This window comes from Orcinus orca, chromosome 17, assembly GCF_937001465.1.
Source record: "Orcinus orca chromosome 17, mOrcOrc1.1, whole genome shotgun sequence".
Taxonomy (NCBI): domain Eukaryota; kingdom Metazoa; phylum Chordata; class Mammalia; order Artiodactyla; family Delphinidae; genus Orcinus; species Orcinus orca.
In genome coordinates, this window is record NC_064575.1 from 12,169,211 (window position 1) to 12,192,103 (window position 22,893).

At 39.5% G+C, this 22,893-nt stretch overlaps 2 long non-coding RNA genes across 2 annotated transcripts in view; one reads left to right on the plus strand and one right to left on the minus strand.

The window, feature by feature from the left end:
• The first annotated feature begins 51 nt into the window (after positions 1-51).
• On the plus strand, positions 52-10,234 carry LOC117203305 (uncharacterized). The gene is made up of 2 exons (XR_004485999.2): positions 52-424; positions 9,655-10,234. It is a non-coding gene; the product is annotated as an uncharacterized LOC117203305 (long non-coding RNA).
• LOC117203306 (uncharacterized) overlaps positions 676-22,893 on the minus strand; it is a 35,308-nt gene continuing 13,090 nt past the window's right edge. The window contains exon 3 of the long non-coding RNA XR_004486001.2: positions 676-1,589. This is a non-coding gene — a long non-coding RNA (uncharacterized LOC117203306). The remainder of the gene's footprint in view (positions 1,590-22,893) is intronic.

Consider the following 22,893-nt stretch of genomic DNA (forward strand, 5'->3'; position numbering starts at 1 on the left):
CTGGGAATTAGAGTTTTCTAGCCTCTCTCCTGGCCATCAAGTGCTAGGATCCTGGGTCCATAAAGAACTACAAATACCGTGAGGCCAAGAGGTTCGGCGCCTGCGGAGAGGAGGAAGAGGAAGGCACTCGAAATGGGGGCAGAAAGGCGGAGAGTCGCTCACGTTGCCTGCCGGGAGTTGTAGTTTTAACTGTATGTCTTCTGTCGTCTTCCCCACTCTGGGGCCCAAGCAAAATGAGTATGAGAGACCACATTTCCTAGGATGCCCTGCGGTGCGACCAGACTCACTTCCCCCTTAGGCGGAGGGAAGAATATAGGGAAGCTTGGTTAATATCAGAGTTAAAGGGAATGGTTGTCGGAGGCAGAGGTTCTGAAGTTCACGACTCCTAGAAGGGGAGGGGAATGAAAGGCTCTCAGTGAAGAAGGTACAGTAAATAAATGTCCAGCGACATGGCGGGATGGGAAGTTGAATGAAATGGTCTAATCTAGGCTGGAGGTCATAAGAGAAAAAGGGGGAGAATAGTGAATTCTCAGAGTATTTTTTTAAGTTTTTTCTTTTTTTTTTCTTCTGTCACACTCCTCTCTTCTCATTCCCACCGCTATTACAAGCCGCCGAGGCTCCTGAGGCCCCTTTCTGCCTTTCCTACCCCCCTACTGGTAGTCATTGAGGCGCCATTTGTTTCCTCGTTCCATGTACGTCTTTGCAGTTTACAGTACAAATAACAATACCTTGGATGTGTACAGAATTTAAATATATATTCAAAGCCTTTTAAGTAGATATAATATTGTTTGATCCTTACAATCCTACCCTCAGAGAGTAATAACAGCTATCATTTATTGCATTCTTGATATATGCCTGTCACAGCATTTACATACACGATATCATTTGATCTTCATAATGTAATAATAACCTTGCTAGGAAACACACGTCCAGAAAGGAAATGACTTGCTCAAGTTCACAGGCTTTTGGACCTAGATCTGTACCCATTTTACAGACAGGGACATAGGCAGGAAATGTTAGGACAGTATTATATAAAATAGTAACTAATTTCTGGTTACTCTTGCTTTATAGTTTACAAAACATGATCACATATATCATCTCATCCTCACAACTGTAATAGCTTTACCAGGTATTGTTGGCTCCATTTACAGTTATGGAAACAAACTAGAAGTAATTAAGTTATTTGTCTAAGGTCAAATCACCAGGATCTCTCAGACACAGAGTGCTTTTTTTTTTTTTTAAGAAGATGTTGGGGGTAGGAGTTTATTAATTAATTAATTTATTTTTGCTGTGTTGGGTCTTCGTTTCTGTGCGAGGGCTTTCTCTAGTTGTGGCAAGCGGGAGTCACTCTTCATCGCAGCGCGCGGGCCTCTCACTGTCGCGGCCTCTCTTGTTGCGGAGCACCTGCTCCAGACGCGCAGGCTCAGTAGTTGTGGCTCACGGGCCTAGTTGCTCCGGGGCATGTGGGATCCTCCCAGACCAGGGCTCGAACCCTTGTCCCCTGTATTAGCAGGCAGATTTTCAACCACTGCGCCACCAGGGAAGTCTCGGCCACCAGGGCAGCCCCGGAGTGCTTTTTATACTACTTCCTACAAGAGAAAAAAGGAGCTGTTAAGCACAGACCTTTTGTTAGGCCTCAGGATCTCCCCGCAGTGACTCAAGGGGCTGTAAGGATGTTTACCCTTAAGGAGGCCACAGAACTTTATTTTATTTCTTGTGTGCTAGGCAACTGCCTCTTCACGCAAAACACATTCATATGTTAATTGAAAGCTAGTATTATTTTAATATTGTACAGTCAGCTCCTTTCACTTATAATTCTGGAAACTCTTGCTTTCTGAAACCTTAGGTAAGTGAACTGCCTCAAAATTTCTGAAACGTTTGGCACAAAATAGATACATCAGTGCAGTCCATGAGGCCATTCCAGTTTTCTGTAGCTGCCAAGTCTACTGTTTACTTTGTTAAGTTTTTTGAGTAAATAGAATTTGATACTTTGAAATGAATCGTCTGTAGACTAGACATTCCTAAAAGGTATTAGTACTGCCTTTCACCTAATTATTGTATACAATTTTCTTCTAAAGAAATATGTTTCAAAGAGAAATCCTTTATTTTTTTTAAAGGTTTATTCTTCTTTCCCTGCAAGCACCACACTTGCTATTCACACACCAGTCATCACATGAATAATAAGAACAACAACATTTACATAATGTGAACCAGCAAGTTAAGTTTTTTGGCCGCGCAGTGGGGCATGCGGGATCCTAGTTCCCCGATCAAACCCACACCCTCTGCAGTGGAAGAGTGCAGTCCCAGCCACTGGACCACCACAGAAGTCCCGGGAAATCCTTTAAATGTTAATTATTTTCTTGCCCAATTCTACCTGGCCCCTGCAAAAATAATGTTACCTCTGTACAAGATAGGTAATGTTATTTATCTTGAAGGGAATAATTTTCAATAAGGTTTTCTTAAAGAATTAATTCATGCAAGAAATTTTATTTATTTCTATTCTGACAGTAGTTTGGTGGTAAACTACACAAGTGGTCTTGGAACTGATTTTTAATTCTTTATAAGTTGAGAAATTAGATATGCCCTTTAAGTGGAAATTATTTTCTACTGTGACTGAGAATTTAAACCTGCAGTGAAATTGTATTTTTCTCATGATGAAAGCCTCAGAGCACAGGAAAGATAACAGCAAGTGTGCAGTTCTAACACTGTCATGTACTTTCATGTCAATACCACCAAGCAAAATTTTCCTTATTGATGATACATGCGAACAGTGAAATCGATTTTTAAAATTGCGTCTGAATATTTCATTCTGAATTGTGCCTTCACAGAATAACTACTTCCTACCCTACTGAAGAAATGGGTAGCCTTTCCCTGGCTTCTCAAGCACAATCCATTTGACTGGTCCAGTGTTCCTTTACCCATATGGAACCTAGATTAGTTAGAAACATTCTTCCCAAACTAAATATGATACCTAAACCCATTTGTTACTATAGTTGTCATACTTTTAAGGATTATACTTTTGACGGAAAAATATAGAAATACCCTGGTACAAAGCATAGTTAATGGGGGGAGGTAGAGGAGGTAAGTTTTCAAACAGTTCTGAAAGTAGATCATTTAACCTGAAAGTCATTTATTTAATGAGTCTGTAGATACAAAGTTCAGAAGGTAAGAAAGCTAACATAAATAGTATGTTAACCATATTATTATATGTTAAAATGATATTAACCAGGCCAAATTCAATATGTGAAATTAATTCTTTACAGGCACTTAGGCCTGGGTACCTATAAAGTAAGAAAAAGAAAATTTTGTTAGGTCAAAATATGACATTGTTTCTTATAAAACCATAGGAGTGCAGAAAGCCTCTAACCTGCTTATGTGAGATACACATGCTTCCTTCCTCTTCCCCAAATCCCATGATATTTATTGCCTAATAACCTTCTTTGTGGGATAAATAATAGCTCTTGTTCTTGCCTCACTATTCCAGGTTGGAAGAATGAGCTGGGCACCTAATGTTAGCTCTTCTGATACCTACACAGCATCACTTGTATCTGAATTGTCAAAATTAAGTTAAAACTGAAACCCGTTTTCTTCATAATTTCTAGTATGGCACTTCTAAACATCCTGTATTGCTTTTAACAAACCTGGTAACTGTGAAAAGCAAAAGGCCTCCACTTAACAGAGTAACCATCATCGTTTTTTCTCTTTTATGTTGGAAAAAGAAGGGAAGCATAACTTTGGGGATTGTTAGAAGCAAGCCACTTACTTTCTCATATGAAATGTACATCTCTACTGAGACTTGACTCTGTCACTCCAGATCCCTACCCCAGACAATCACAGGCTTTTGTTGAAGCTTGAGGTGGATGTGAGAGGGACTTAATTACTGAAGTAGGTATTGTAGGAACTTAAACAGATGCAGAAGGCCATCCCTGTCCCAAAGGAGCCTAGAGTCTAATAGAATAAATAGGCTAAACTAAGTTGTTCATAAGTGCAAGTAGAATAAAGCATATAATCAAAACAATACAAGAAACTAAATACCACAAAAGCTATGAAAAATTTATTGAGGACTTATTATATGGCAGGTGTTTTAAAGTATATTATCTTAATCTTTAAAACAATCCTGTGAGATAGGTAGTATTGTCCTTATTATACAGATGAGAAAATTTAACTCTGAGAGATTAACATTATTATCATTATTACCACCCTGCTAGCAAGTAGCAGAGCTGGGCTTCAAATCAAGGTTTTCTTCCATGTTCAGCACTCACTCTTGCCACTACATCATAGCTGCTTAGTGATTTGAGAGAGAATTAGCCAAGAAGTGAGTGTAAATGGTGGCCAGTAGCCAAACTTGGCTTAGGTGTGGTTTTGTTTGGGCAGCAGCAGTTTAACTTTTCAAAAAATTGTGAACATCTTTGGGCAGTGGCCAGCACTTCACTCTTTAAGGTCATACACCAGGCCCCCTTGAGACAAATTACCTGCCTGGCTCCAGAAGGCATTTGCATTTTCTATTGCCAGGCAGTAACTGAGGATAGGAGCAATAACTCTCTAAAGGCTCACGAAGAAGGTATGTCCAAGGGTGGAAAGAGGACACTGCGAACAAGAGTTGCAGAGTATTTGAGGAAGAATGATTGGTAGTATTTATCACTATATAAAGGTGAGAGAGGTCAAGTACAGAGCTACAAGTCATGCGTTAGCACAGTAGTTCTCAAACTTTAGTGAGCATCAGAATCGAATATAAAGCTAAAACAGATTGCTGGGCTCCACTCCAGAATGAGTACATCTGGGGTGGACCTTGAGAATTTGCATTTCTAGCAAGTTGTCTGGTTCTGCTGATACTACTGGTCCAAAGATCACACTTTGAAAATCACTGCTTACCAGGCTGTAGGGCACTTTTGGGGAAGGGCTTAAAGCCAAGATTTTGTTTCTGTGTTTCTGTTGTTTTAAGTACAAAAAGAATTACTTGACGTAGACTGTCTATAAGTAAAAAAGGAGAAAATTAAAATAAGTCTGTTATCAATTAGAGGTTACAGTTGTTAACATTTTTGATGGACTGTTCAAGTTCTTTTTTCTAAAACAAAAAGTGGGGGGTGTAGTATCCTTTTTTAAGAAACCAAAATTGTATCATCCTCAGCCTCAGCCTTATCATAACAGCTGTTACCACTTACTGAGCATCTACTGTACACCAGGACCCTTACATATATTTACTTAATCCTTATAATATCTTTATGAGCCAGGTACTATTCTTATCATTTTTATTTTACAGATAAGGAAACTGAGATGCAGAGAAGTTAAGTAACTTACTCAATGTGTCATTGCTAATAAGTGACATAATTAAGATTAAAACCAAGTAGTCTGGCTCCAGAGTACATGTAACTATTATGCTATACTGACTCTTAGGCTGTTCTGACCGTTATGCTATACTACTGCGCATACTGTTTTTAACCTGTATTCTTTTTTGTTTTTAATATTTTATTTATTTATTTGGCTGCACCGGGTCTTAGTTGCGACATGTGGGATCTAGTTCCCTGACCAGGGATTGAACTTGGGCCCCCTGCATTGGGGGCGCAGAGTCTTAGCCACTGGACCACAAGGGAAGTCCTTAACCTGTATTCTTTAATCACATCATGAACAGTCTTGATAACATTAAATATTCTTGTCCAACATTTAAAATGAAAGCCTACTTTTAAAAAATATTTCAGGCGTTCAAGAGTGTACAGAAAAATAATATAAAAACCACTACTAGTTTTAACAAACGTTTCTATTTCAGCGTATTTGCTTTAGAATCCCCCCTTCCAAAACACACACACACACACACACACACACACACACACACACAGATTTAGTAAGACTATGAATCTGAGGTTTAATTTTACTCAAAACAAGATTGTGCCTTATGAGTTATAAAGGCATGTCCTTAATAAAAATAGGACATCCTTGAAACTTAGTAATGGAGAAAGAATTTCTATGCCATGAACAACTCCATAGTTACTGTTGCCATCATCATACCATTCTCCTTAAACACCCTGGCCCAAGCATGGCTTTATTAATTACTTGGTGATAAAGGTAATAAACACAGATAGTAACATAAAGCTGGGTGTTGTGACGTGTATGGCTTACTCAGTTTTCAGACCGCTTGGCCTACCTCCGTGTGGTGAAGGTCACATTCCGCCAGGGTGACATCTCAGCATTGCCCAATAAAACTGTCTGCAGCGATGGAAAAGTCCCATGCCCGTCCTGTCCAATATGGCAGCCACTAGCCACGTGTGGCTATTAGGCCCTTCAAATATGGCTAGTGCAACTGAGGGACTGAATTGTTCATTTAATTTGATTTAAATTCAATTAAAGTAGCCACATTTGGCTAGTGGCTACCATATCAGGCAGCACAGATCTAGGTCCTTAAAGCCCACATTAAAAATGAGTCTCTAGGGCTTCCCTGGTGGCGTAGTGGTTGAGAGTCCGCCTGCTGATGCAGGGCACACGGGTTCATGCCCCGGTCCAGGAGGATCCCGCATGCCGCGGAGCGGCTGGGCCCGTGAGCCATGGCCGCTGGGCCTGCGCGTCCGGAGCCTGTGCTTCGCAACGGGAGAAGCCACAACAGTGAGAGGCCCGCGTACCGCAAAAAAAAAAAAAAAATTAGTCCCCAATTCCAGTGAGTTCCTGGCTCTGGTGAGGATCAGGGGGTGAGCACTGTCTGCAAAAGGGAACAAGGGAACTTTTGAGGCTGATGGGAATATTCTTTATCTTGATTCTGGTGATGGTGACAGGGTTATATACATTTGCCAAAACTCATCTGACCTCTTAAAATGAGCACATTTGTTGTATGTAAATTATACCTCAATAAACTTGATTTTAAAAGGAAAAAAAAAATTTTCAGAGACAGGAATTCCACTTCTTTTCTATCTAAAGCATGCCTTCTGCAATCCATCCCATTTTTTTCCCTAACAACCACCAAAGTCATTACTACAAAATTATAGGACCCCGCGTGATCTGGCCCCTGGACCCCGTGTGGTCTGGACCCTGGACCCTGTGTGATCAGGCCCTTGGACCACGTGTCGTCTGGCCCCTGGACCCCACGTGATCTGGCCCCTGGCTGCTTCTCTGACATTAATTCCCTGACTTACGTTTCAGTCACACTAGCCACCTTATTGGTCCTCAGAACCTCCAAGTACATTCCTGTCTCAAGGCTTTTGCACTTGCTCTTCTTCTACTTGGAAAACCTTCCCGGAAAATATTCATTTAGGTATCTGCTCAGATGTCAGCTCCAACAAGATGCCATTCCTGCCAACCTCTCTAAAACAGCACTCCTGTCCTTTTCATTCTCCATTCCCTTATCCTCCTCACTTTCTTTACAGCACGAATCACTATCTGAAATTATATAATTACTTGTCTATTGTCCTCCTTCCCCATTAGACTGTAAGGCTGTTCATAAGGGCAGGCAGTTTGTTGATTGTTGGACTCCCTGTGCCAGGCACACAGTAGCCTCAATAAATACTGTTGAATGAATGAATGGCTATCGTCCATGGCAGTTTCTCAGCCTGAGATCCAAGCGTATGTTCATAGAAAATCCACAACTTCTCTACAAGATTAAAAAAAAAAATTATCATTCTGATACTAATCTAAAGCAAGGTAATATTATTAATGATTTTCCAAATGAGCACCTTAAAACATAAACTTTTTAGTGCTGATTTCACATTGAGTTTAGGATTTTGTTTGGATCAGATGAAAGCCAAAGGACATCATGACACAATGTATGAATAAAGATTTCACTTCACACAGTAGCCTAGACATGCCAAACTCTAAAGAACCAGCACTTTAACTGTCAATGCCACATTCCAGTTAGAAGCGGAAATTGCACAAAACACACATACACATACATATATTCACAACAACTTAGTAGCTGTAAGTGAAATAGTAAAGCCACAGTGAGGAATTGGTTTTTGGTTCCCATCAATAATTAGATTAGATACTATTTAATTCAGATTTCAAGTACTCAAAAATAATAACCCCATCTTACAGTGAATAAGCTGCTTTACAGAGTTATCAATTGATCCTCAATTAAAATTGACATTCCAGGATTTTGTAGCACCAGAATTTTTATGAACATATGAGATCTGATTATCTTGAACTAGAAGCAAAAATCTTGGAGGTTATTAATACTTTGTGCAAACAGGTATCATTTGCACTGACATTATTAAACATACAGAGATACATTTAATGTAGATCAGAAGTTGAATCTTAATACTCACAAACCAAACATTTTACAATTTAAATTTACGTTAATTTTAAATGGCTGGACAAAATAACTACTGTCCTTGGAGCAGGAGAATGCTTATCACTGCGGTTATATTAGCATTGCCTTTTCTTTTTCTTTTCCCTCAATTTAGAACCTGAAGGGTAAAAGAAAGTTCAAGAATTTACTAAAAGAAACATTTGTATCTTCATTGCAGTAGCAATTTTGAGTTTTTGTAGAATAGCCTGACCCCTGTCTCTGAACCTTCTAGCTCTATGCCCTCAACACAGTCTCATTCCTTCCTTCCATGAATATGACACAAAAAGTCAGAGCAAGAAGTACTTGACACATTTTTCATATGTTTAGTTTCATAAGATATTTTAATAGGCAAGAGTAGAGCAAAAGTATAAGCCAGCATACTTTTTTAGCCCTGTGAATCATGTATGTAAATTCATAGTATTCCAAGATATAAATACATCGTAATGATGACATACAAGAAATTAAATCCAAGGCAGTCTGCAAGGGGGGGCGTTTTACATCAGTGGGCAGCAGTATACTGAAGAAATTATGTGTGTGTACTAAATTAAAGCATCGGCATTAGATGTCAGCAAATCACAACATAGGAGAGTGATAAATGGACAGTATATCCTTGACAAGGATGCCTCAGCCAGCATTTTCCCATTCGAAGATTAATTTTCATATAGCCTGGCATTTGCTAAGGTGTGCTCCACAAATTCTATGGATATTAATAGGTATCGTTGAGGGAAAGGTTCTACAGTCAAATAAGTTTAGGAAATGTTGAGTAAACTAAGTTTTCTTTTTCTGCCGTAGGACTTCTCAGAGCCTTTCTATCCTGATGACAACGTGACTCTTTCCAGAGAGCAGCAGTGACAGCTCTGGAATGTCTAGGGAGAGGAAGGGCTTAGTGACCAGAGTGCTGGCAGCACAAGGTCCTAGGTTACATTTGTTTTCTTTGCACACTGTTTTATTTATTTATTCTTTTTTATTTGGTTTTACTTAGAGTATATATTTTGGGGTTGGTTTGGGCATGCTGATAGAGGTAATGACCTAAGGCACCCCTTGGCCTTACTATTGACAGTGTAGCATTTCCACACTTCTTTGGCTACAGAACCATTTTGAATCTGTGTCAGAGGCACACACTTTAGGAAAAACCAACACAGGCAAATAGCGCCCCTCATTATGATCTACTTTTATGAGTGTGCTTGAAAAACAGTTTATTGTTTGCCCATATTTTCTGGTAGTATATGGAGGTTTTTTCCATTTAATGTTTTAATCCAGCTAATGTGTATTTTTGTATGTGATGTGAGGGAGAGATTCAACTTTTTAATTTATCTCTTTATTTTATATTGCAGAATACCAGTTGTTCCCAAACCTTGCATTAAATGTGTTTTTGGTTTTGTTTTCAGGTCCAGAACCCTTCAGATCGACTTACCAATAAGTTCAATATGTAAAACAGTTAAAATTTGGTTCAAATGCGGAAGGATGAGAGTTATTGCAACCTGGCAACACTCCCTACCCCCATTCTCACCCTCCCTACAGGGAAGGCTCCAGGGAGTACTTTGAAAACCATTGGAAAAATTCTCCTCATAAATGACTTGAAATGCCATGTCTGTAGTATGCTATGTTAAATTTTTTTACCCATTCCAATTATTTTTCTATTTTCCTGCCAGTCTCATACTTTAAATTAATTTAGAGGCTAAGAGCTTTGTAATATAACAAAGGAAGAAATTAAAATGTCTAATAAATAAGTAAAATAACAACATGTTATTTTGGGGGCCTGCATATTAGTGTATTTCTTTAAAATAATGTCTACTATTGGCAAGAGTTGGCTAGATCACCTTCAACATAGAGATTCACTTGGTAAAACTATATATTGATCAATAATTTGATAATGTGTGTCACAAGTTTACAAGGTTGATATTCTTTGATCCATCAAATCACTTATAGGATTTAAGACTAAATAAATAAACGGAACTGTATAGGAAATTTTTCTGTTGTTTCTATTATTGATAATATTGAAAACGATCCAAATGTTTAACAATGTGGGACTGGTTAAATGGATCCTGGCACAGCCATAGGATACTTTTCAGCCATTACTGTGATGTTGTAAAAAGGAAAATATTTTGAGTACTCGTGATGCATCTGGCACTGTACCAAGCACCTTAATTATTACTGTCTTACTTAAGCCTAACAGTATCCCGAGATGATAGGTATCATTATTCCCATTTATAGATGAGAAAACACAGAAGTTCGAACAGCTAGTAAAGTAGTGTTGCTTGGAATTCAGTCCATGTCTGCTCGTAACCCTCATTCTTTTTTTTTTATAGTGTTTATTTTTACTTGTTGACAGTTTGCTTTATTTATGTATTTATTTATTTGGCTGTGTTGGGTCTTCGTTTCTGTGCAAGGGCTTTCTCTAGTTGTGGCAAGCGGGGGCCACTCTTCATCGCGGTGCGCGGGCCTCTCACTGTCGCGGCCTCTCTTGTTGCGGAGCACAGGCTCCAGACGCGCAGGCTCGGTAATTGTGGCTCACGGGCCTAGTTGCTCCACGGCATGTGGGATCCTCCCAGACCAGGGCTCAAACCCGTGTCCCCTGCATTGGCAGGCAGATTCTCAACCACTGCACCACCAGGGAAGCCCTTAACCCTCATTCTTAATCACCGTCCTGATGTTAGGGGAAAATATTCACTATTTACTGATAAGTTATTGTTTTAATGCAGTTTAACTGACCTTAAAATAAACAACAAACCAAAAACCTCCCTCCTGTATGCAATCCTTTCTCCCTAACTTTGGAAGTTACTTATCCTTGGTAATTTTTTTCCCCTAAATGAATCTACCTTTATACATGTTCCTTATTGATTTTGGAAGTATTAAATGCCTGCTCTAAGAATTCAAACAATATTGAAGATTATGAAGTAGCTGCTCCTTTAATCGTAAATGGTATCTCTGTATATGATTGGACACACTCGTAGGCCCTTTTTTTAACGTTTCCTCATTTCTACCTCTTCTTGCTCTAGTGTCAGCTTATATATATCCTCTGGTTGGGGATGAAGACGGACCAGAAAGGCAAACTGAGTGGAGGGATCCACGTCGGTCTAAATGGCTAACTTTCAGCACAGCAGGGTCCACTGTGTATGTGGTGTAGTGTGGCGATAGAAGCACTGGCTCTGGAGCCCGACTGGCTAGATTGAGCCCCAGCTTTTGAACTTGGGCAATTTGTTTGACCTCTTAGTGCCTCAGTGTCTTCCTAAAATGAAGGTGGTCATTGTACCTATTGTACCTCATAAGATTGTGGTATGGATTAAATTAGTCAATGCATGTCAAGTACTTAGAACAGTGCCAGGGACATAGTAAGTGCTCAACCATTAGCTATAATTACTGTAAGGATGGTGATGATGATGCAGCATATGTGCAGGGATGGAAGAAAAGAAAAATAATAGAGCTTACTATGTGCCATTATACCTATGTGATCTCCCCATTTGAGGTCTATGAGTTAGATTTTTTTTTAATCTTCTTTTTAAAATTAATTTATTTATTTTTGGCTGTGTTGGGTCTTCGTTTCTGTGTGAGGGCTTTCTCTAGTTGCGGCGAACGGGGGCCACTCTTCATCGTGGTGTGCGGGCCTCTCACTGTCGCGGCCTCTCTTGTTGCAGAGCACAGGCTCCAGACGGGCAGGCTCAGTAGTTGTGGCTCACGGGCCTAGTTGCTCTGGGGCATGTGGGATCCTCCCAGACCAGGGCTCGAACCCGTGTCCCCTGCATTGGCAGGCAGATTCTCAACCACTGCGCCACCAGGGAAGCCCGAGTTAGATATTTTCTTATTCCCACTTTATACAGATGAGGAATCTAAAATTCAGGGAGGTTACATATTTCCATATGTAGAATGAATCATTAGAGGACAAGATAAATACGAGAGCCAGCTGGCCGGGAGATAGCAAAATGCTGAGTAATGAGATAAGAAACAGACTTCAGTGTACCTCCCTTTAGGACCAAGGTGCAGTGTTGTCACTTTCAGGACTGGATGGGGGCCCGATCTGGTATCAGAAAACTGTGTGTTGGAAATCCAACTATTTTTATGCTTGTAGTTTCTGTAAATACTTCTTGTTTTGTTTTCCCTTAATGTGTACTAAAATTATTTCCAAATTATCGGTTTATCTCATTTGTACTTTGAGGGAGCAAAAAGGCAAAAGTGATCTTTGCTGGAGCTTTCAGAAAGAACCTTGTCAGTTAGACACCAGGTGTGCTGGGCTTCAAATGCCAAAAGCCCAAGAGGGCGAAGAAACACAGGGAGAAAAAGCCTCTTCCCCAGAGGCTTCTGGAGTATTCTGCTCTAGCCTTGGAAGGTTTTGAACAATGCTCTTTGTCCTAGAGGATACCCTTTCACTTAGTCATCTATCCAGCATGACTCATCCCCAAGAGAGTTTGAATAAATGAAATCTTACAGTATTTATGTTTTTGTGACTTTTATAAACTTAGTGATGTAGAAAGAGCATGGACTTTGCAGTCGGACAGACCTGAGGTAAACTCCTGGTTTTGTCACTTAGTAGTTGTGCAATTTGGGGCTAGTTAATAACTTCTCTAGGCTTCCGCATCTATAAAATAGGAATAATGAAATCTACTTCACAGAATTGGTATGAAAATGAAATGAGCCAGCAAAAACGAAAGTGGACCCTGTAACCTCTGGCACACACAGGCACTCGTGCCTTTCCTTCCGCTGTTAGATTGTGGTTTTGGGGGCGAGCATTTGCCAAGTCTTGTATTTATTTTTATACTTTTCTACTGTATAAAGTACAGTGCTTTGTTTACAGCAGCATCGTATAAATGCCAGCTGAACAACGTTGGCATACATGCACAGAAACTAAGTCATGGGTAGACGGATTTTAGGTGTGTTTTAATGTTTATTAATTTATTTATCCTGTCATAGAGAAAACCCGCCAACTGTAGATAAGTGGAATGCAGAGTCAGGGCCGAAGAGTCAGCTAGATCGTTACCTGCACGGGGCCACCGGCTCCAGAGGAGAGTGGGGACCAACCTCTGGGCCCCTCTGCTTACAGAGTCCCCGAGAGCACTGTGTTTCATTGGCTCAAAGGCAGCCTTCTGTGGGTGAACGATGGCCTCCTCTCTTCTGACACGAGGGGTTCCTCCTATAAGCGATTTGCTGTGCTTGATTTAAATGTTTTCTTTTTATCTTTTAATTATGAACTTATGTAAGGAAAATAATGTGTCACTCATTTACCCATAAACTGAGATTGCCATAATTGCTATAACTTTTTAAAAGTTTGACTTCCTTTCAGACGTTTAGAAAAACTGGAAGAATGTTACAAAGAATTCCCGTACACCCTTCACAGTTTTCCAGGTGTTAATATTGCACCACCTTTGCTTGTCCCCATCTCTCTATATTACATAGGCAGATTTTTTTTTTTCTGAGCCATTTAAGGTAAATTTCCCTCCCTCCCTCTCTTTCCTTCCTTCCCTGCTTTTTCTCAAATAAAACGTGTAGGTAGAGCTAAACTCCCCCTCCTCAATCATCCCCTCCCTCCCCTCCCTGCCTTCCCTTACCTTTGTCAGGGAACCTGCTGTCTTACATGTTTTTGTCCTTTTACTGCATAATGATTAGATCTGTAGATACTGACTTTTGGTTATTTGTTGAGACTTGTTTTGTAATCTAGTACTTGATCACTTTTACAAATGTTCCATATAACCTGGGAAAGAATGTATACTCTTTAATTCTTTAAATGAGCCAATAGCTATACACGGACTTACAACAGTGCCTGGCACATCATAAGCAACAGAAAGTGTTCAATTTTAAAAATAATCATATGGTTGTACAGTTATATATATAGTCCACTAGCTCATATTTGTTTTATTATTGAAGTATAGTTGATTTACATTATATTAGTTTCAGGTGTATATCATAGTGATTCAATATTTTTATAGATTATACTCCATTTAAAGTTATTATAAAATATTGGCTATATCCCCTGTGGTGTACACTATTTCCTTGTAGCTTATTTATACATAGTAGTTTGTACCTCTGAATCCCCTACCCCTATCTTGCCCCTCTACCTCATATTTTTTAACTGTCTTATTCAAATTATATATGTATAAGCTTTCAATTTTTAGAGAAGTGTGTTAAAAGCTCCCTAGGAGTATAAAGCTGTGTATCTTTGCATGTATTCTACCAACTTTTGCTCCTTGACATGGAAGTGAGAGATTCTGGTCAGTTGTCTGGATCCCATCCCCCGATCCCTCCCATTAGTGAGGGCTGTGATTCACTGCACAGCGGAGATCTAGGATGGAAGTTAGGGCACTGGCTGAGTGGAAACGGTATCCCAGGGAAATGGAAGTTCATGAATTCAAACACAACTGGAATCACACTGGCATCAACATCTCCCCTGTGTAAGGTATTGCTATGCAGCCTACTCACCGCTTGCTATACTCTGATATTTTTCCTCTTAAATTCCCCCTGGTCCCTCAACCCTAATTCCTCTGAAGTTTAAGTTAACCTTTTTTTTTCTTTTATTTTTTTTAAATTATTTTGGCCGCACCGTGTGGCATGTGGGTTCCCCAACCAGGGATCGAACCCACGCCCCTTGCATTGGACACGTGGAGTCTTAACTACCGGACCACCAGGGAAGTCACTAAGTTAACTTTTTGGATAATATTCACCATATTCCCTTTTTCCAATATTCCAAAACTAAATTTCAAAATTGATAATGATACTTAACAGGACCAGAAGCTTAGTAAAAATATTTCTTAGCTAATTCAACAAAAGTTGAATGTTGTTGGCTCCACAGTGGTAAACAGAATACACATGGAGAAGAGTGGGAAAAATAGACACAAAACTAATAAACCCTAATAAATTGTGAAAATTGATAAAAGAGAAAAGAACTGTTTCCATAAGGGAGAAAACAATGGGTGGGGAGGATGTTCCAAGAGGAATGACGAGCTCTGGAATGGTCACAGGCCAGGACAGACCTTAGCCACTGGAGGGCGACAGAAGCCAGCGAAGTGGGAATATAGTGGGTGCAGCTAAGTGGCCAAGAGGAGACAGGAGAGACCCACAGGGACTGGCTCATGCGGGCCTGCGTGAGCCTTGGGACAGCTTTGGATTTTACTCCAGGAATTGGAATCCACTGAAGGGTTTCAGCAGAGAGTGAGATGACTGTACTTATGGTTTTAATATAACTCCAGCTAGTAAGTGGAGAACGAGTAGAGAAAGAAGGTCAGACGTGGAAGCAGGGCATTCTTTGCAACTTTGGCAAATGAAGGTTTGCCATTCAGGGCAACTTTGGCAAATGAAGGTTTTTGTGACCTCAGATTATTTTTCCCTCTTGTCAGAGAGTTTAAAAACCACAATGGCAAATAAAACAGACTTAAAGTAACTTCAGCTGTAAAGAATTGTTTATACAGGGACTTACCTGGTGGTCCAGTGGGTAAGACTGCGCTCCCAATGCAGGGGACCCGGGTTCGATCCTTAGTCGGCAAACTGGATCCCACATGCATGCCACAACTAAGACTCCGCATGCTGCGACTAAACATGCCACAGCGAAGATCCCAAGTGCTGCAACTAAGACCTGGTGCAGCTGAGATAAATAAATTTAAAAAAAATAAAAGAATTGCTTATACAGTTTGTAAATAACCATCTTCACAGGCCTGGAAGGTCTAGATTTATAACCATAACCCCACCCCCAATTTAAAGTGTGGGTATTTTGTAAAAGTTTTTTTTTTTAAAGAAGTGTGTGTGTCTGTGTGTATGTGTACACATGTGTATATGGCCTTTTATTTCTGAGTTTTTATTTATTTATTTATTTATTTTTGGCTGTGTTGGGTCTTCGTTGCTGCGCGCGGGCTTTCTCTAGTTGCAGTGAGCGGAGGCTACTCTTTGTTGTGGTGCACGGGCTCTAGGCGCGCGGGCTCAGGAGTGCAGCCTCAGTAGTTGTGGCGCACGGGCTTAGTTGCTCCGTGGCATGTGGGATCTTCCTGGACCAGGGCTCGAACCCATGTCCCCTGCATTGGCAGGTGGATTCTTAACCACTGCACCAGCAGGGAAGTCCTGTAAAAAGTTTTTATTTTGAAAATTTGAAACTTCTGTAAAAAGAGAAGAGTATAATAAATTCCCATTACCTTGGGAATTACTCAGTTACTTGATGAATATTGTTTGCTGACATTTACTTCATCTGTCACTTGTTTTTCTTCCTTTGCTGAAGTATTTAAAAGCAAATCCCAAGTATGTAATTTTGTCCCTTCATATATTAAGGCTCCAACTCTAAAATATAAACATTTTCTTCCATACCACAAAGCCATATTCACAAAACAAAAATTTATTGCTAACATCTAATACCAATTCTATAACCAAATTTCTTTAATGTCTCAAAAAATGTCTTTTTATAGTTGGTTTGTTCAAATCAGAATCTAAATAAGATCCATGCCATCTTAGACCTTTTAAGTCTCTTTTAATACAAGTCACTGCTTTTTTTTTTTTTAATTTATTTTTGGCTGTGTTGGGTCCCCTTTGCTGTGCACGGGCTCCCTCCAGCTGCGGTGAGTGGGGACCACTCCTCGTCGCGGTGCACAGGCCCCTCACTGTCGTGGCCTCTCCCACTGCGGAGCACGGGCTCCAGGTGCGCAGGCCTCAGTAGTTGTGGCACATGGGCTCAGCAGTTGTGGTGCACGGACTCAGCTGCTCCACAGCATGTGGGATCTTCCCCGGCCAGGGCTCCAACCCCTGTCCTCTGCACTAGCAGGCAGACTCCCAACCACTGCGCCACCAGGGAAGCCCTCCTTTTTTCCTTTAAAAAAATTTATGTCATTGACTTGTTGTAGAAACTGGATTAGTTGTCCTGTAAAATGTCTAAATATTTCATAATAAAAACTCTTAAGTTAAAAAAAAAAAGACAAACTGTGGAGTTTGAGCCTTTCAACTTCCAGTAAGTCAGCCCATCTCTCTGGAATGTTCTTTGAAGTGTCTGGCATACAGTCCGGTACAGTGAACCATAAACACACCGTGCTTGGCAGGCATACACAGACTGTTAAACATGAGTGAATGTTTTAATTTTATCATTCAGCCTTCTCAGGTTCTTGACCTGTTTACTCGCTGTGATTTGTCTACTGTTCTTAAATAGAATCTGAAAATAGCACCATTTCTGAAGCATTTTAAAAAAATCAAGATAAAGCTTGTTAGCTAATCTCAGTCTTCTCTATTTCAGAAATTAGAAAATTAAAAACAGTTAAACTGGAGGTAGCTTCGTAAAAGCCAGATTTGGTTCCACTTTAAGGATGCACAGAAGAAGCAGTGACCAAACAATGCATGTTTTCTTCACCTCAATGTCTGCCTTCACCTTTGATTTCTTTGCTATAATTAGCATCTGTTGCCAGTGAAGCTGAGAACTTATTACCTGCAGTAACCAGAATTAGATCACTGGTTCTTTTGGCTTGGTTGTTTCAACAGATTGTAGTGTATGAATATTATTGCAAATCTAAAAAGATTTTTTAGTATCTGTCTCATGCTAATCATTTTGAATCTTTACTAGTTTGAAGATTCAAAGCAAAGGTATAATTCCAAATCAAACATTTGGGTAATTCTGGGTGTATCTTTTGGATCAGGCCCTAAACTAGGAGACATTTGACAGAGATACATATTAGTTATTTTAAGATGAAAGAGAGGGTTGGGAACCAGGATCCTTAAATCCTCAACCAACCAGCTACTGTGGCTTCAGCTGCCCTCTCTGGATCCCTGTAAGATGTAAGTGTGTAGAAGACCAGGCCAGACAGACACCAGCCATAGGTAAGGGCTGCAGCCTTGACATACTGTCTGGGATGAATTGGGTGGTCAGTGGATGATCTTTCCCATGGTCCACTGACAATTAGTCACTCTTTTCTTTGTGTTCCTATAGCTCTTTGGATTTATCATATCCTTCCTTGTATTATAGCTATTGTGTACAACTATATACCCTCCACTAAAATGTAACTATCTTAAGAGTTGGGATCATATCTTATTTATCTTCCTAGACTTTCTTAATGTAGTAAGAACTCAATAAATGTTTATTTAATCGAATTGGCACTCGAATGGCCAGAAAATGTTGATGTCTCCTCATCATTCAGTCTTCAATTAGGAAAGATTTGTAGTCATTAAGCAGCAAAAGCAACTTAAACCAAAACAAACTACACTAACAACGAGATTAACACTGGCAGATAATATTCTAGGAGTTATAAAGGACAAGGAGCTGAACCGAGTGTTGGTTCATCCATTCATTTAGCAAACATTTATTGAGACCTTGATGTACGTCACACACTATGCTTGATGACCAGGATGGAAAGGTGAAAAGATACTGTCTCTGCACTCAGGGAGTTTACAGTTTCAGTTGTGTCTGATCCTGGAATAATTTTTAATAATAAAAGAATAATAGGATTTATAGGTCACCAGAAAAACAGAAAACAAAAAAAACTTGACCAGTACTCTTCAAAAGTGTCAATGTCCTGAGAAATTAGGAGAGACTAAGAATCTGTCACATATTGGAAAATAATAAGGAAACATGACAACACAGTGTGGTATAAGAGATTGGATCCTGGAACAGAAAAAGGACATTTTACCAGTGACATATTTTAGAATTGCTGGAGCATAATGATATGTTTTATTATGTTTAAAAAATTCTCCCCAGAGACTTCCCTGGTGGTCCAGTGGATAAGAATCCGAGCTTCCACTGCAGAGGGCGCGGGTTCCATCCCTGGTCGGGGAACTAAGATCCTCCGTGCCTCGCAGCTCGGCCAAAAAAATTAAAAAATAAATTCTCTCCAGACAGTGCACCCCCATACTGCCTGCCTGCCTTCCTCCTGACTACACCATCCCGTCCCTCCCTGTATACAGGTAGGTTAAGAAGCCGTCTTGCTTGATTTGCATTTCTCTGATGAGTAGTGAAGTTAAACATATGCTTATTTGTTTATTGGCAATTTGTATTTCTCACTGAATTGCCTATTCATATCCTTGGCCTATTTTTCTTTTGGTTATTTTCTTTTTCTTATTGTTTAAAAGAACTCTTTATAGATTATGAATGATAACCCTTTGTTGCCCATTTTGCAAATATTCTCTCTCAGTGTGTCATTCATCTTTTAACTTTATGGTCTTTTTTGCTATATGGAAGTTATGTTGGTGTTTGTGGGAGGGTATAAATGAATTTTTATTTCATTTAAAATTAAAATACTAGGAGCTAAGAATACATTTTAAAAACCTATCAAAACTCCAGGCGGAAAATCCACTGTGCTTTTCTGAGAAGGGAGCAATGCCCAGGATCAAAGCAAAGCATAGCAAAAGAATTCTGGGTGCCCTTCTCAGGCTCCCTGTACTTCCCTCCCAGCGCTCTTCTGCCACCCAGTACTATTGCTCTCCTAGGAATTCCTAGGGGAGAAGGATGTACATAAAGGCAGGGCTCTGCAAAAGTGTTTAATCTTTATGTAATTTAATCAGTCCATCATGGCTTCTAGGTTTTGTTTCAGGCCAAGGAATTTCTTTCCTACCCAAAGTTTATAAAGATATTATATATATCTTTATATATATATATATATATTTACAGTTTTATTGTTTTGTTTTTGACATTTAGATCTTTAAACCATCAGTAATTTATGGATAGCCAGTTATCCTTGTGCTGTTTGTATTGAATAATCCAGTCTTCTCCTACTGACTTGAAATGCCACCTTGAGCATGTATGAAACCCTCTAAGTATAAACCCATTATACTTATTATTTTCTGGACTCGGTTCCACTCCACTGTTCTAGTTATCTTTTCCTGATCAGTACCACACTATCCTATTTACCATGTTTTATAGTTCTTTTCAGTGTCTTGTGGGCCAAGTCTTATTTTGTTACAGTTGTTTTACAAAATTTTCTTGGCTATTTTCAAACATTTACTCTTTTAGATAAGCTAGAGAATCAGCTTTTAAATTTAAAAAATTCCATTGGGAATTTGATAAAAATCATATTTAGTTTACAGATCAATATGGGGAGAACTGGCTTTAAAAAATATTGAGGCCTCTTATTCAGATATGACTCTCCACTTACAGAGATCTTTTACGTCCTTCAATAAAACATTATAGTATTTTTAAACTGTTTTGAACATTTCTTGTTAATTTTATTTCTACGTATTTTATAGCTGTGGTTATTATGAATGGGATTTTTTTTAAATGTATTTACTTATTTAGTTTTGGCTGCGTTGGGTCTTCGTTGCTGCGCGCGGGCTTTCTCTAGTTGCGTTGAGCGGGGGCTGCTCTTTGTTGCGGAGCTCGAGCTCTAGGCGCGCGGACTTCAGTAGTTGTGGCTCGCGGGCTCTAGAGCTCAGGCTCAGTAGTTGTGGCGCACGGGCTTAGTTGCTCCGCGGCATGTGGGATCTTCCCAGGCTCCTTCCCAGGTTCCCAGGAACCTTCCCAAGGCTCGAACCCATGTCCTCCACATTGGCAGGCGGATTCTTAACCACTGCGCCACCAGGGAAGCCCTGGGATATTTTTCCATTACATTTTCGATCTGGTTCTTGCTGATACACAGTAAAACTATGATTTATATATATTCCTCTTGTATCTAATATCTTTTATTAATATACTTTGTTTATTTAACCTCTCCTTCATTTCTGGGCATTAGGTTGTTCCTAATTTTGATGGTCACAGTTAGCTATAAACATCTTTAATCAGGTAATTTTTCCCTCTAAATTTCTTCCCACAAATGGGAAAAACAGATTAAAGGGATATGTGACTTTATAGCTCTTACTGCATAGTGCTCTGAGGAATCTCCTGAAGGGCTCTCCTACCTTTCCAATTCTACCTGTAACAACATCAGCACATCAGTAGCAGTGATGAAGGTAATGGCAACAAGGATGATGAGACTCTTTGTTGAGAGCTGGATATTTCGCTTTGGGCTTTCTGTGTCATTTCTCATTTAATCCTCATGACAAGTCTATAAGATGCTGTTACTATCAGTCTGTACAGATAAGGAAATAGGGCACAGAGAAGGAGGGTGACATATGTGGGCTCACAGCTGGTAGGAGGCGAAGTCAGGTGTGTTGTGTTCCATGGTCAGTGCCTTCTCCCTGTGTCTTCTCCAATATCCGTTCTTTCCATTTTCATTTACATTTGAAACTTTAAAAGGTATGAGACCTGAAAGTTGTTTTATTTTGCATTTATTAACTAATAAATAAGCCATTTAATAACATACTTGTTAAACTGCTTTTTCATCTCCGTGACCACTTATCCAACAGATGTTAATTATATATTTGTAACAACTCTCTATGTTTGGATAGAAAGTTTTTAAAGATTATATTTTCCCCTTTACCTTTACAAAGGTCCTTGGATTTTCTTTCCCAGTGAGTCTTCCTTTCCTCTGTTCTAATTTATGTCTCCTGTAAATACTTCTTATCTGAAAATTCTATTACCAGCATGTAGAATAGTATCTTAAGTGTGGTTACATGGGACACATCACCTCATTAATGTACTGAATAGTAGTAGTAGTACTACTAGTAGTAGTAATAGTTAATAATAATAGTAGCTTTCAAATACTGTTTACCAAGTGCTAAGGATGTTATATACACAATCTCAGTTAATCCTCACTATAATGTAATAAGATATTATCCTTTACAGATGAAGAAGTAGGCTCAGATTTATCAACTTGCCCAAGGACATACAGCTAACAAAAGGAAGGCCTGTCATATTTCAAAACCATGTTCTTAATGACTATTGTCTGGCCCTTCATTACATATAAAGTTGACTCTCTCTTTGCCAAAAAAAAAAAAAAAGGAAGAAAGAAAAAAGAAAAGCTCTTTATCAAGTCAAGAATAAAAAACCTTCCATAGCAATTTCTTTCTCTTAAAAAAAATGTTTTTTAGTTATTTAGAATGAATTTTTTAATTGATGTATAATGTTATAATTCATGTATTATAAAATGAGCACCACAATAAGTCTAGTTAACATCAGTCACCACACATAGTTATAAAATTTTCATGCCAATTTCTTAAAGGCTTTAGATCAAGGAGATTTGAAATAGTATCACATATTCTCCTAGCATTTTTTCAAGAACTTTGCCATCTCCCTCGCCTGTCCTAGCTTCTCCTGCCTCTTGGGGTCTCTGAGCATTGCCACTCTGGCCTCCAGGGGGCACTATTTCCCCTTTAACATAGTGGCTCAAGCATTTGACTCTCAATTCGATGGAGTAGGGATTAGACCAGGGAAAAAATTTAAACAAAAGTTTACAAAGGGCTTCAGAAGAACAAAAGACAAATGAGTACAGGGAGTAATATACAACTGGATAATTTGGTTCATTGAATGCAGTGCAGGCGTTTCAGTATTTGACACTATAAAAGGATGCCTCCCTACCTTGCTTCCCACTACCCGTACAAACCAGAAGCCAGTTTTCTCTACCCTGCATCATGTCCTCAAGCAAGCAAAAAATCTCAAAAATAGCTCCAAGGTTGGTAAGGCTAGTTCCAGCTATGGGCTTCCTTCCAAATTCTAGTTTCCAGTCTCAGTATCTGCCTCTTTCCTACATGCCAGACACTAAGCATGCCAGCCCTTTTCAGGGAAGATAGCATTGCTGACCCCTGGGCTGTTGTTGGGAGATGGTTATCTCTCACGAGCCTGCATGTCTTGCTCGGGATGCCCAGAATGCAAG